This window comes from Motacilla alba, chromosome 5 (assembly GCF_015832195.1).
Source record: "Motacilla alba alba isolate MOTALB_02 chromosome 5, Motacilla_alba_V1.0_pri, whole genome shotgun sequence".
Classification (NCBI taxonomy): Eukaryota; Metazoa; Chordata; class Aves; order Passeriformes; family Motacillidae; genus Motacilla; species Motacilla alba.
In genome coordinates this window covers 12257392-12272260 of record NC_052020.1, presented here as the reverse complement: position 1 = coordinate 12272260, position 14869 = coordinate 12257392, and the positions used below count along the sequence as shown (strand labels likewise).

General features: G+C 39.6%; 1 long non-coding RNA gene across 1 annotated transcript; it reads right to left on the bottom strand.

Moving 5' to 3' along the window:
• Window positions 1-4807: 4807 nt before the first annotated feature.
• Window positions 4808-6272, bottom strand: LOC119702090. Its single transcript, XR_005257245.1, has 3 exons — window positions 6223-6272; window positions 5502-5569; window positions 4808-5332 (listed from the first exon to the last, which is right to left on the bottom strand). It is a non-coding gene; the product is annotated as an uncharacterized LOC119702090 (long non-coding RNA).
• Between the last annotated feature and the right edge of the window lie 8597 nt (window positions 6273-14869).

The following is a 14869-nucleotide window of genomic DNA, read 5'->3' as shown; positions in this document are numbered from 1 at the left end:
AGAGGACTGGAGAAACTTAAAGAATAAGCCATAAAAAGCTGTAGGCTGTGGCCTTACACACAACCAAGCTCCACTGGGCACAGTGTGAGCATACAAGGAGCTGCAAGAGAAAATATGGGGAAGCATCCAAGGGCACTTTCAGATCAACATATTCTAAGATCAGCCTAAGACTTGAATGAAAAGAAGGGGCTGCACAGCCATAAATTGACAGTATGAATCATCCCTGTAAGCCTTTTGTCAGACACGGCAACATGGACAAAAAGTCCTGCTTGATTTCACTTTTGAACCAGAAACAAAAATAAAAGAATTCAATGACCACATTCTCGCAGAGCCCATGTACAATTTCGGAGAGTGAAAAACGACACAAGAAGTACAGTCTTTTCACATGTGAAAACCATACCTGAAAGAATGCCACGCCAATACAGGCAGCACGCTGTATACACAGAAAATATGTAAGTAAAGCATAGTGTGTGGGTCCAATTTATCACTTGCCTTTTGTTTAAAACATTTTATGCTCCACAGAAGTATAGGATTCTCTTCCATCACTGAAATGGAACTTATGTCAGCACTCCAATGAAATGAAATACCATAAAAGGCTGCTTGAAGGTTCTGGGAACAGAGAGGAAATAGTCTTGGGGTAAATGTGGAAAAAGCTTCTAAGCATGCAACTTTACAACAGCATTCAGTCTCTATGGGATATGTCTTCAGCTACAATAAATGTTATCACTTCACTGAAATCAGTGGAAGAGTAGCAATCGATATCAGCTGAGGATTTGTCCCACTGACTTCAAAGGACATACTTACAGTGCGCACATTGAAAGGAAATGTATAAACCTTTCCAGCACTGGGGACTTCCATGTAAGCACACCAAATCCTGAAATCCTTACTTCATATTTTAAACTACTTTTATTCAGAAAACTCTCATTGGAATCAATCAGGATAAGTAACAAGCAGAGCACTAAAAGGTATTTTCAGACCAAGATAGTATATATAAGATTCTTGCATGTCAAAGATCTTTAGCAGAATAAGGTACTTAGTCTCATGTAAATTTGTACTCTGGAAACAAAGTATTCTTTATTTCTTAGGCTTACAAAAGAAGGGGATTTTTTTATTATTATTTATTACAACTTTCCCAATGTAGCTGAAGCAGAGAAGAGAGACTGAAAGCAGGAGAAAAGGTGGAAGTAAGCATGTGTAGACAGTATGGATTTTAATGGACTCAGTACCAAAAGGGAAAAATATGAGCAACAGGGGAAAAAAACTGATTTGTAAAACAGTGACTGTGTTTTGAAAACAGTATGCATTTTTCAACCTTATAAAACAGAAATTATGTCAAATATTTTATAGGATTCCATAAACTGTTCTTCTACTTTCCAACCATATCTTATACATATAACCTTATAGATTTTATCTTTACTTCTAGGAAAACATAAGATAACGTTAAATGTGTTTAGTGTGGGCCTTTCCTTCTTGAACACTCATAAATCCTGATAAGGGGAATGGGGGCTTTAAGCATAAGAGCATATTGTATATTCCCACTACTTTCTTCCTGCCTTGGTTTCAGCCAGAGTTCTGCTTTATATATTTATATGAATTGTGCAAAGTTACTGGAAAATTCCAATAATGAGCATACAGAAAAACAGAGTAACTGGCACTTGCCAGACAGAAGGGAGGGAAGAAAAGGTGCAACTTATAGTGTGCTGCTAGTGCTAGAACTGCCTCTCTTCCCTAAATCTAAAGGGCCCTTTAATCAAAATGGTCACTACAGCATATTTCATCTTGCTGCCTAGTGGGGTTTAAGAGGCAGCCTGATGCTTGTTGCTTGTTTCTTAGGTTTCATTTCTGCTTGCTATCACGGCACTGCAATGTATTTTTTTACTCATTTCCTCTCCCCTCTGCAATGTCTCTAGTTTTTTTGGTTTTCACTGCTGCTTAATATGGCTTCCTTGTTGCTTCTGACTCTGTCCATCACACTGCTCCTCTATCTTGTCTTCCTTATCCTCCTAAACTCCTGTTTTGTTACTTTCTCACATATGACCTTTCTTCTTGTTTATCAAACAAAGTGTGCATGCTAAAGTACCCCACAGTGTCCAACAGCACTCCTACTCCAAACCTAACAGGACACATCCTCAGCAGTGAGAAAACCAGTAGGGTCTCCCAAGCAATGCTCCTGCAGGGAGAGAATCCTTAATTGGCATTAAGCTACTAAATCAATACATAAGAACTGGCTTTTGTTGACCATGGAATATAGAATATGTTTAGTGTAAATGTCCTGACTGGACAATCCTGGTGCAGCATCACTCCTGGAAGAATCTGCAGGCAGTCAGCCAGCCATGAGTTAGCACAGTCTGATGTTATCCTGAATTATACTGGCTGCCAGGAAAGGGCTGTGTGATTTGGGATGGGCAAACATGCACAAACCCACTGCTGCTTCAGCCTGTTTCTAAAAGCATTTACTTCTGCCTCCCTACAGGCAGCCATCACAAATCTGTTCGTTAGTCTGATGCAGTGCTCTCTCCCCAGAAGAATTCTGTTCTTCTTTCTCTCCACAAAACAGATTGCCATGGCTTTCTGTTCTCAAGCACAATTTTCACTAGATCACCTCTTAGATCTCTTCGGGGTCTCCTGACTGTTCTAGCTTGTCTAGACAAAAGCAGTTTAACACCACAGGGCAGAGAAGCACATGTGTGGCTAGAGAGGAAGATGAGAAGTCAGAAAAAGGTCTAATGACCCAGCTACAAAACAAGGTCTCCTGTATACAGTGCCTACTGTAATACCAAATCTGTATTTAGTGAGTTCCAAAGTGACACATCCCTTTGTGAAGGAGAGCAACAACATTTCTCAATTTCACATTTATTTATAATCTTCTACAATGCTCTCCACTCTCACCTGTGACTATATCGAGACAAATCAGTTTGCTATATTGCTTCAGAGTCTCACAGTTACTTTTCTCCCCTTTTTTTTTTTTTTTTTTGATCTCTCATAAGTATGGCAGAAGCATGGAGCAGTCCTGATACCACTAGTTAAAAAAAAAAGAGAGAAATAAATCAAAAATTAAAACAGAAATACAAGTTCACACTGAGATTATTTTACTCCAGCTAGAGAACCAGCATGCTTAGTCATGTCACATGCACCTGTAGCTCTCCCCTTTCCTGTCTTTCACAGGTATCAGGCTTTGGTAGTAAACACACACTCCAGACTTTCCCAGGGTGGTATGGGATGGGAAGGGGGTGGTGACATAGCCTGTGGGTGCTGAGAGCAGCCAGGCAGGGTTGTGTGTGTCAGCACCAGCTGTTCTCTGCAAAGAATGCGTGTTATCATGCTAAACAGGATGCATCTTTTCTGCATTTGGCTGGTAAAGCTTTGCAACTTTGTCAACCTTTTTAGCATTCAACAAATTCTTTTAAACATATGACTTTTAGTAAGTTAATCCATTCATTGTCTGGAACTGTGCAAAGTGACATAAAAGCACAATGAAGCCTAATTAAACTTGTTCTGTGAAAGCTAATTTGTCAAACCCAGAAGCATAGTTCATAGATAAATGCTAATATTTGAAAGTCAAATTAAAGTTGAAAAGGTTTGTAATAACAGTTAATTAACTCTTGTTTTGTTTTCCTCTCACAAACTTGAACCAGCTGAAATATTGCTCAGTTCATCTTTAACATTTTGGACCACAAAGATAAAATTCAAAGCTTTGAGATAAGCCTTTGATGTTGGTATTCTCTACAGATTATATATTATTTTAAGATCTCTTTGTTTAAAAATTCATTTTTATTATCCCTGCATGAAATGCATGGCAATTCCCCAAATAACTAACCATCAGGGCAATTAACATCTTCGATCGACACCATATTCCTGATAATTAATACAGACTTTGTACCTCCCCTGTGATAGCTGCAAGGGTTTGATTTTTCAGAGCAACTGTTCATTTACAGAATCAGTTTCATCCTAATGAAAATGGATTGTGAAACTTTAATGAACAAGACTTTGCTGTCATAATAATAAAGACTTTGAAACAACACGAAGACCTACATAACAAGCATCTCTCCCCACTTGTGTTGCTATTCTATATCAAACCAATTAAGCCTAACAATGAATATTAACACCAGTGTTTGTCTCAAATATGTGACATCAGGTAAACTCACAAAAACGTGCATTATTTTGCTCTGACAACTTCTGGCTTTATGGCTTAATAAACTCACATCTGTAAAGCAGGATGCTTTGGTCTTCCCTCCTCCCTTTGGTTTAACACAGGTAAGCCATAGTCTGGAAAATCAATTTACACACAGTGCCATTGTGTGTTTGCTGTGACAGGCAAAGGATTGCCTCTCCTGCTTGCTGCCAGCACCTTAGGAAGTACACACAAAAGCAAAAATGCTGTTTCTGGCACGCATCTAAGCACCTCTACCAGCACCTTGCAGGGTAAATAACTCAACTATTAACAGGTAGGTTCTCCTGAGGAAGGGGTTTGCTGTTCCAACACTAATCTTGGATAGCCTTGCTATCCCTGTCTGAACCCTGAAGGGTTTTCAGCTAGCTACTGACCCCACTGGAATGAGCCCATCAGCCTGTGGTTCATCTTGAAAACCAACCAACCAAGAAACCACCTGCTGTAAAAGTAAAACAACTGGGGGGCAGAGAGAATTAATATTTTCATCTGCTGAACCAAGATGTCAGGGTTTCTCTCCAGCCCATCTGACCCCTGCGCAGGGCTCCCTGGAAAGCTCAGAAAGGAGTTTTATGCAACCTCTAATATCTTGGCAAAAGGCCTTTCAAAGTTGTGATCTGAGCTATAATATGCTCATAGTTTTCCTCTTGCTAAATCCCCTCAAACATAGAAATGGCTGATAGTTCCTACTTTAAAAAAATGGTGCACGGGAGAGAAGGGATAGAGTCATTAGTAAATAAATGAATGGGATGATTTTAAAAAAGAATAATTTGCTCAATCAAGAATAATTTGAGCAGCATCTAAGTAGTCATGGAAAATCATAAACTATTACCCTATATAGTGCTCTGTTGACTATTAAATGCCTCCTTTTTCACACCACTGGCCTGAATGAATAACTTGGCAGCACAAAATTAGCCAGGTGGCAAAATGTGCTTGTGTCAGCTATTGGCCAAACAAAACAGCAAATAGCAAAGCTCATTTTGCAATGTCACATTAACTCCTTCAACACTGGGGGCACGTATTTTATATCTGCTGTTTGGAAGTACCTGGGAGCAGGCCAGGAGAGAGCTGCTCACTCCCTGCAGCACAGGTGGCCCTGCTCTTGCTCCACTCGTTGCTGTCGCAGGTTGAGCTGATGTTCACGGCCGTTTCCAGACGTGGCATCTGGGATTGTATGGAAAGGACTCCTCTATAACATCTGTGTCAGCTTAACATCCCAGTTTAGAAAAACTGTACTCTCAGATGCTTTCTGCTGGAGGGGATTTTATGCACAACTTCCTTTACTTTTATTAGGTAAATCTCTTCACATTATCTTCACAATTATAATACTTACCGATTTTTCTGTTTTCATATTGGCATTATCTTGTGTTTGTCTTCAGCTTCCAAGTGACCTTCAGGAAACTGATGTAAACAGCATGAAGACAAATGTTAGACGACCAAACTTAACTGTATCATGTTCCTGGTAGCTTCATTGGAATCACCTCAGGGATTAATCGGGAGTTTCACTTACACAGCATTACTACAATATTATCTATGACAAAAAGACACTTCTCTCATTGATGTCAGCAGGATCCTTTTGAGAGATTTCACAGAATTTATCAAGAGCAACCAATGACCTTTTTCATTCTAGAGGTTAATACAGGGGAACAAAACATGTTCTTTTATAATTAGCAGTCTTTCCCTGCTACAGAAACTCGCCTTCCCATTGCACAGCTAATAGTAGATCCCTAAAGTTAAGGCTGGGCCTGGTTTTTGTTAGCAGAGAATTTATTTAACCTTAGTATGTAATATTTCCCCGAAGTACCGTGGAATCCATTAAGAAAATAAAGGCAGTATTTCATAATTAAGTTGCTGGTTTAATATTTTTTTTACATGAGACACGCTTTATTGATAAAACTGCCCGTGTCATTCACTGCAAACCCGAAGCAGAAAAGGGTGGGATATTGGCAGCTGAGTTTTTCACAAAGGATATTTATAGATTTTTCTTGGTCCACAACATATATATCTCATATTTCAGATCCACTTTACTTCCAAAAATTATAAACACATTGTACCTAGCCAAGGATGATGTCCTGTTCTTATCCAGGCAGTCTCTTTTCCACAGGGTTGTTTCACATGCCCTAGGAGAAAGACGTGTGAATATTTTCCATTAAAAACACCAGTGGTGGGAGGAGGGAATCACCAGTACTGTAAGTTAATGAGATGGGGGGCTTTAAATACACTTAATAAACAGTCACTTAGGCTGAGCATAATAAGTCATGGAAATTTATAAACTATTACCCACTATAGTACTTCATTGACTATTAAACATCTATTTTTCACACCACAAGCCTGAGTGAATAGCTTGGCAGGAAAAAAAATTGGCCAGGTGGCAAAATGTGCTCAGTACAACCCATGTCAGATATTGGCCAAACAAAATAGTCCAATAGAAGCTGATTTTCAAATGCTTTTTAACCCTTGATAGCCTACAATGAAAATTTCTAGTAGCAAGCAGACTTATTTTCGTGAAAAGAGTAATCTGTATAAGAACTATACACTTCTTTTTCCAATGTATTGTGGTTTTGCCTGTCCTGGATACCTGTTCTCAGTACTGCCTCTGTGACCTACAGTGCTGCTGATGGTCACAGCTTGGGGACAGAGGCACTCTCTGTCACCCAAGGTGTGAAGGTGCACCCGACAGAAAGTTTTCATTGCAGGCCTTTAATGCTGGGGTTTGGACTGTGCTATAATTTGGGTTCTCTCCTGTTTAATAACAAACTCCAAGGAGGACTGGGGGAATTTCCAGGCTAGTTAAACACATGGCAATCCCTAATCACTCCCCCATGAGCAAATGGATTTTTTCTGGTGTAGAAGCAAGGGTCTACCTGTGCATTTAAGACTGTGATGTGCCTGGAGTCACACAGGACAAGTAATGTCTGAGGGAATCTCTGAGCTTGGTTATATTGCTGTGTATGAGCTCTGCTGATCTCTGTGAAGGGACCGAAACCCCCCCTTTTAGAGATTCATCACACTTCAGCCACTCCCAGGCTGTTTAAGCATTCTAAGATATCTCATGCCTGGCTGAAGAGCCCCTTTATAAAGTAGGGTAGAAGGGCTAAAGCTGGTGGCATGCAGCATATTGGGAACTATTCAGTCTAGATGAAAAATGAAAGGTTTACACTGTGTCTGACCTTTCATCATCCTTTGTGACTTCAATTAGGCCCAGCAGCAGAAAGGCAGCAACCTTGTTTTCCATTATGTCCTCATATCTGTCAGAGTAGAAGATATAATATTTTGATTCAGTTTCTAACGCATTTCATGTGCCTCGTGTTTCTTCCTTTCTCCCATCTAACACCATAAAACTGAGCCTTCAGTTTGCTCATCTCCTCTCTGATGAATTTTGCAAGTGTCTTACCAGATTACACAGAGAGACAGAATTATCTGTATTTCTTGCTGATACCCCCCATCCCTACAAATCCAACCGTGCAGCACACAGCAGATTACACCTCCTGCCACAAGCTGACTTGAGAGAGCTCCTGTGTACAGGGCTCAAACTCAGTGTCAGAAGAATGGCTCAGCCACCAATGCCCAGTGCCTAATAGATAATCCATTCATCTTTTGAGTTCCTACGAAATATGGCCTCCTACACATGTGCCCCTATCAAATATTGCTGGAGAGGTGGTGGAGACACACTACTGAAAGCACATCTGAAGAAACTGGGCTAAGCAGTAATTATATTCTTGGGATAAAGGGCTATATGGGAGGAGAAAGGGAGCTTACAGTTGTCTTAGTGTCTGTTTGCATCAGTCTAGCTAAAAAAGAGGGCCAATGTGGCAACACTGAACTGAGCCCAGCACACAGAAATAAATGAAACTTCTGAAGGAATGTGTGTAAGTTAAAAAAAAAATTAAAAAAATCCAATTACTGGCGCTGGAATTAGGCCAGAACACCTTCACTAACACCTCTATTCATGAAAAAGGAAAAAAAAAAGTTGTCCTTAATGACCACAAATGATCACAGACTCTGTTTTACATCTCTTGCAAAAGCCAGCATATTCAGCAGCATTACATTCCCCAGAGCTAGATGGATAAAGGGGGAAATATGTCATTGATTTTTTTCCCCCCAAGAAACCCATGACACTGTTTGCACTAATTTGAACAGTACAGAGATTTTCAAAAAGGGAATCAGTCTTGTTTAACCTGGAAGCTAACAGTATTGAAAACCTATGTTGTCTCACTGCTTTCATTTGCAGAGGCAATCAGGATCTGCTTCTTCTCAAGCTGTATTCATAAAAAGCCTCTTAACTCTTAGACTGTAACACTATTACCTGCAGCAGAAGAGAAACAGCTTCTCTGAAGGCTCCTTGCAGCCTCATTCCAACAGGGTGATGTCTGCACTGTCCCAAAGCCCACTGAAGTAGGTGGATGGGGTTCTGTGGGTCTCAGTAGTAGATACATGTAGAAAAGACTTCATGTTTTTAATTTCTACTAATGAAGAACTGTCAATTTATATCTACATCCTTCCTTTCTCCATATATCTATTTTTCAGTTTCTTGCTGCCTGAATTTTTGGGTCCACAGGAACAAGGATTAACTTGCTTTACTTACCCATCCTCTGCTCCACTGGAAAAGAAGAATGAAGAATTAGGAGATCACCTTTTCCCCTCACTCATTTGCCAGTCTCAGTGGGATTCAATGTCTTGCAGGACATTTCTTGGCACGGTGTAATCTTTTTCCCAATAATTTGCTGATTCTATTGCCTACTAAAACCTCACCTTTGCTTTACATGAAACTTACTGAATCGAAACTGAGAGAACAGCTCACATGGCTCTACATAAATTCTTTGGATTACTTGTTCAAAGAGATTGATATAATTCTGCTGTCAAACTTACAATTGGCTTAACCCGACTTGGAGCCTGTAGTGTTGTTCCAACATGTGCTACTGGGAAAGTTTTCTCTTTCTGAAATTTTATTTTCCACTGCCAAAGCACGCAACGATCCAGTGCTCAGCCACGGAAACTTAATGAATGAAAGGAGAACGCTCCTGAAATCTGAAGAATTTATTTTATTTCATATTCCTTTTCAAATTGGCTACTACTCTGAAACACTTCTTCCACTTTAATGGGCAATAAAAAATGGCCTAAATCCTGCTGTCCTTAGACCCTGTGTTGGTTAAATAAAGCAAAGCAATATTCCAGCCTACACATTGAAAGGACACACAAGCCTCACTTCCAAAGCAGAGAAGTAATTTTGCTTACGTGCTTGCAAGGGTAGAGTGTTATGGTACCATCATCATAAGGTTTGGTATTAAGTTTGTTCAGCCTGTTCTCATTTTCAGGCTCACCATTCTTGGGAACAAAATCCAACATTTGACACACTGGGCTGGCAGAAGTGAGCATGGGGACTTCTCGCTTAATTGCTGAGAGGGGTCATCTTGCTGCTGCTCTACCAGGGCTCCTGTGATGGATCTGAGCAAAATACTGGTGACTATTTAGAGTGAGGCCCCACTGAACCCCTTCTAAGAAATGGTGCTCTAAAATTGAGTGTTTGCTTTGTATTTAGCTTTTCTATTCGCTTTTTCATTTTATCTTTTGTCAAAGGAAATAATTAGTAGCACTGACCAGCTATTATCAAATGGAATAATTTCTAACCCTGACCACGTATTCCTGGTTCTGGCAACACGATCCTTTCCTTACCCTTTATTTAGTGCTATCTTGGAACCCACTGCATTCTGGATTTCATTTAACCAAAATTCAGAAAATTTAAGCTCATCTATGAGGCTTGTGGTGATCCTTTTTTTTCCCCTTATATTGTATGCCATTCGTGGCATCTACACAAACTTGCTGTTTCAGCTATGGAACAAATCCATAAGACACCATTGTAGATACAAACCATGTACCCAAATGAGTTGATTTTGGCACCCAGCTTGCTGATGAAATTTATGCTTCATTAACAAATGCCTAATGTATATAGTGCACATATTTTAGAATTGACCTCAACCTGGCCAGGGAGGCTGGCTGACCCCATGAAAATACAATTACCTAATGAGAGATTAGAGTTTTGCTTATTGTATTTACTATTTATAGGAAATTACTTTTTGTCTCTGTAGCTGTGTCAACCTTCTTGCTTAAAGTATGTTTTAATGTTATGAGAGCTTGCAAGCTAAACTAGTGGAAAGACAGGGAAAGGCAGCACAATTTCCTTTCAGATCAGAGCCAATGTTTCTCCAAAACCTTAGCAGGCTGGGTTTGCCACAAGATCAATGCAGCTGAACACTCCACCTGCAGAATGAGCTCACTGTCTGTGCATTACACCAGCCCTCTGCCAGTCCAAGTACTAAGACTCCTGGGGTTGGTCTTGAACCTGCTACTCCCCACACTGGAGTGCTAAGCTTTGCTGCCAAGACACCAGGCCAGGTATTAAATGCATTCTTGTTCCTATTACTTTCCAGCACTCCAGAGGACCACATTAGAAACACCAGAAAACTTAATTGGAAAGCAAGGAGAATGCAGAATGCTTAAATACCTTTTACAGACAGAAATATGTTCTTTAAAAAAACCCCAAAACTACAAAACATAAAACAACAACCCATGTATTTAAGTATTCAGCTCGCCTTTTCCTTACAGAGGCATCAAAATGATAAATCCTATTTGAAGCAAAAAAAAAAAAAAAAAAAAAGTATCATGGCTAAGTTCATCTTCATCACTGTATTAAATTTTATGTGGGCTGCTCATTTCAGCATTGTAAAGCCTCCATCTTTTGGAGAAGGGGACTTTGTGGACACTGTAGCTCAAATCCCCAGGTATAGGAGCCCTGGGCTATGAACCCACCAAGGACCTCCAATTTGGTCTCACTGAGGACTTTGGATGGAGCATGTGCACCTTGTGAATTCCTTGGAAACCACAGTGAAGGGCAGAAGTTCTGCTTTTAATTATTTGGAGTAAAACTAGTGAACAGGAAAGTGAGGTCCCTATAAAAGTGATTTGGCAGGATGGTTTACCTTGGTTTTTATAGCTCTTGCAAGGGAGAAATGAAAAGCCCATTTGTGGTTTTCTAGTTGTGATTATTGGAGGTAAAAACTCGAGCACCTCAGGTTTATCATTGTATAGACTGCAGGCATGGGAAATAATGCACAGTAGAGTTTGACCACTATGCTAAGTAAAGCTTCATACAGGTTTTCCTAGGATCAAGCTACCAAAAAGAAGAAATTCAAAGATTGTGAGGAGCCATGAGGAACTCAGAAGCATGAGGATACATTTTTTCAATATAGCAGATTGTTTAAAAAACCATTAGAAATTTAGTGTTTCTGAATCAGAGCTAAATTTCAGTCTTCCATTTTTTCACAAGAGTTGAAAGTAACAGTTTGTTTGTTCCACTACAAGGGGTTTCCCTACTATCTGTGCTTCTCTCTCTGTACATTTCTCTAGCCAAAGAGGACAAAGAAATAAAAAAAGACAAAGAGAAAAAAAAAAAGAAGAAGACAAAGAAGAAAATCCTTCCATTTGTAGTAATAAGTCTTAAGAGAAATATTTTCATGCTACTTCAAGCTCTCCTAAACATGGCAGTCCCTTCAAACAAGCTATACAAGTCAGGGGGAATAAAGAGGAAGCAGTTGTATAAATTTATATATCTCCCCTCTTAATAGGGGAACTGCATGGGTATATCTCTTTAACTGTATGGTAAGGTATGGGTATGGTAGGGAGACACTACACTAAAAATTATTTAGCATGTAAATAAAACATATTTGTGAAATCTATAAACCTTCTTCAAAATACATGTCCACTGCTCTAAACAGCAATTTCAAGTTCTCCATGCCTTGGTTTGGAAGGGTTTTCCATCTTGAACAAGAAATGATGAATGAACAATAATTAATCTGATGGTTTGACAGCTGCTGCTTATGTTGAAGTTTGATATACAGCCCAGGTCTCTTACTGGTGGCTCCACAATAAGGTAATTGATGTGGATCCAGACTGAAAGGCAACTGTGTGTCATCCCAGCCCTGCCATGTCAGTCCTCAGTGCAGAGGGCAGCAGTAGCTCAGAGAGCCTGTCAATATCTTTGAATAACTTACTTGAAGTGTAAGCTGATAAAGTTTTGCTATTAACCCTAATATATCAATCAATTTTCATCTGGAGGAGAATAATGGCTCTGCTTTCTCCCTGAGTCAGCAAGGAACAATGCCAAAGCCTGGGATGTTTCCACATTAGTGCAAGGGAGAGGGGAGAGCATTGCAGCACAGCTGCTCTACACACTTGGAAGAACCATGGAGAGGTTCAACAGGATTGATGCTCCTGTCTCCCTGGGTAAGTAGGAAAATATCAAGCAAGAATACCTCAGGAACTTTGTTCTCAGATCTGACATTAAGGAGGTCTTTAGATCTAAAACAAACAAATAAAAAACCCCACCAAATAAAAAAAAATCCCCAAAAAATGCAGAGTGAAAGTATTGAAATGGTTAGGAAGTTATAATAATGGGAAGTCAAAAGCACAATGAGAAACACCAGAAGCTTTATCTGTGTCATTCAAAGATTTTGATTACAGCCCAGTCACACTTAGGGGAAAGTTCTCCACTAACACAAGGTTCTCTGATGCAGCATGACAAGACCTCAAAGATGATTAACTCTGGCTTTTAGCTGAAAGAAACTCACATTAGAAATACATGGGGTCTCCTTTTTTTTTTTTTTTTTGAGCATAGATCACCATCAATCACTGGAGCAATTTAATAAAGTAATCAATTTACTGTTAACCCTACAGTAGTTCAGACAATCTAGGAAGCTCCCTCTCTACACAACTCAGAACATGTAGAATAGATGCAACTTATTGTCCTCAAGTGGCAAGGCAGACCAAAACATCCTAAAAGATCCCTCCAAAATCCATGAAACCAAGCAAAACAAAATCAGTTTAAATCAATGGAGTTATGTACATGATGCCACTTAAAACATGAGAAACATTAAAGAAAAAAAAAAGAGAAAACAGCACAAAACCCCACATAGTCACTGGTTTTATGTACTTGTGAAAAGAGACACAGAAAAATATTCATAGGGTTATGTGCTAGGCAAGGGACCTCCCATCCTATTCTGATATTATAGTGTTTGGATGTTGACAAATAAATTACATTAATTGCATTCATTCTAGCAACCACTTAAACACCATTAGGGCTTATGCATACAATAACTGTGCCATTAGTCAAATCTCAATACCTCACTGCTGGTAATCAACACTCTGTCTTCTTCTAGTACAACTATCTTAATTTCTTTTTGCAAGCCTCCTTCAGAGCCATTCAGCTTTTGAACATGAAATTAAGGACATTATCATTTTGCCTAATAACATTACATGGTGTTCTCTCAGAGTTACAGTCTAGTGAGCTACTTGTAATTACTTGCAGTGAAAAGCTGAGGTTTGCTGACTATTCTATTTTTTTTTTTTGCCATGCTGCAAACACCTGCTGCAATACCATCCTCATATTACTGTTATAATTGGTCCTTTGCTTCTTTCTTAATCCGGGAGGAAGTAAGAATCCTTCTTTTCCTATCCCTCTCCCAGAGGACTGACAGCCTAGGCCAGGAGGAACATGAGATACAAATGAACAAATATTGGGAAAATATTTGTCCCTTGTATACACTTTGAAATAAAAAAAGTGGACAGTGGAGTGGGTGATTTCTTAAAATCTGTTTTCCTTCCTTACCCTTCAGCTGACTATAGGAACTGCCACCACAGTCCTGGGATTAGGAAGCTGATTCCTTGCCAAAGCTGCTTGTGCATCCTCTCCCAAGGGCTGATCCAGGGGCATGTGGTCCCAGCGGTCCCAGAGTACCATCTCCAGCAGGAGCCAGCTTTGTCATCAGTGTAGCTGCTTCTGCACACAGTCACCAGAGGACTATGAGCCTTCTTTAAAGAGCAGGCTGAAACCACTTGGAAACTCACCAGTCCTCTATCAGTCCATAGTCACAGGACTAAGCTGATTTATTTTTAATATTGACACCAAAAACTCATCAGTGCACCAGGAAGGAATTCCTTGATTACTTGAGTTAGAGAGCTCCTTTGTATAAATATGGGAAAAAAATTAAAAGGCAGGGTAGGAAGCTATAAAAGTGATTATTCAGGTCACAGAGGTCTCTATTTTTATCATTTCATTAGCATTTGTTTGTGCTTGATCGAGGCAATAAAGAAAGGGATGAGCACACTCAGCATAGCAAGAAACATTTGGTAGTGTGGTTTGCCCACAGCTTTAAGAGAAGCTCAGCAGTAAATCAGCAGACCTGAAAAGATGAATCTCAGGGAAAACATCTCACTGTTAGTTCAAACTCTTCATTCCACAGCCAACACCTGGCCAAGATTCCTAAATTCAGCATTGATACAGCATTGCCCTAAATGTAACAGTTGTTCACTAAAATCAAGTTCTTTCATTTATGTTCATTCTCCCCCCTCTTGTGGTTCATTATAAAATCACAATTGTTGCTTTCAGAAACCTTCCATAGTTGGGCTTTTGTGCAGAAAGGACAGAAAAGGATCCACAAAATCTTACCAGGCAGTGCAACTAATAAACTCAACAAAATGCAAATATAGTAAATAATGAGCTTGCTATTCAGGGTAATTCTCACAGCTAATTTAAATGTTCTCTATAATCTCCTATTGAAAGCGACTCTTGCCAGAAATGATATGGAGTACATTTCAGATAGATTTATCACAACTATTATCTGGATATTATGTGCTATTGTCTGGGGA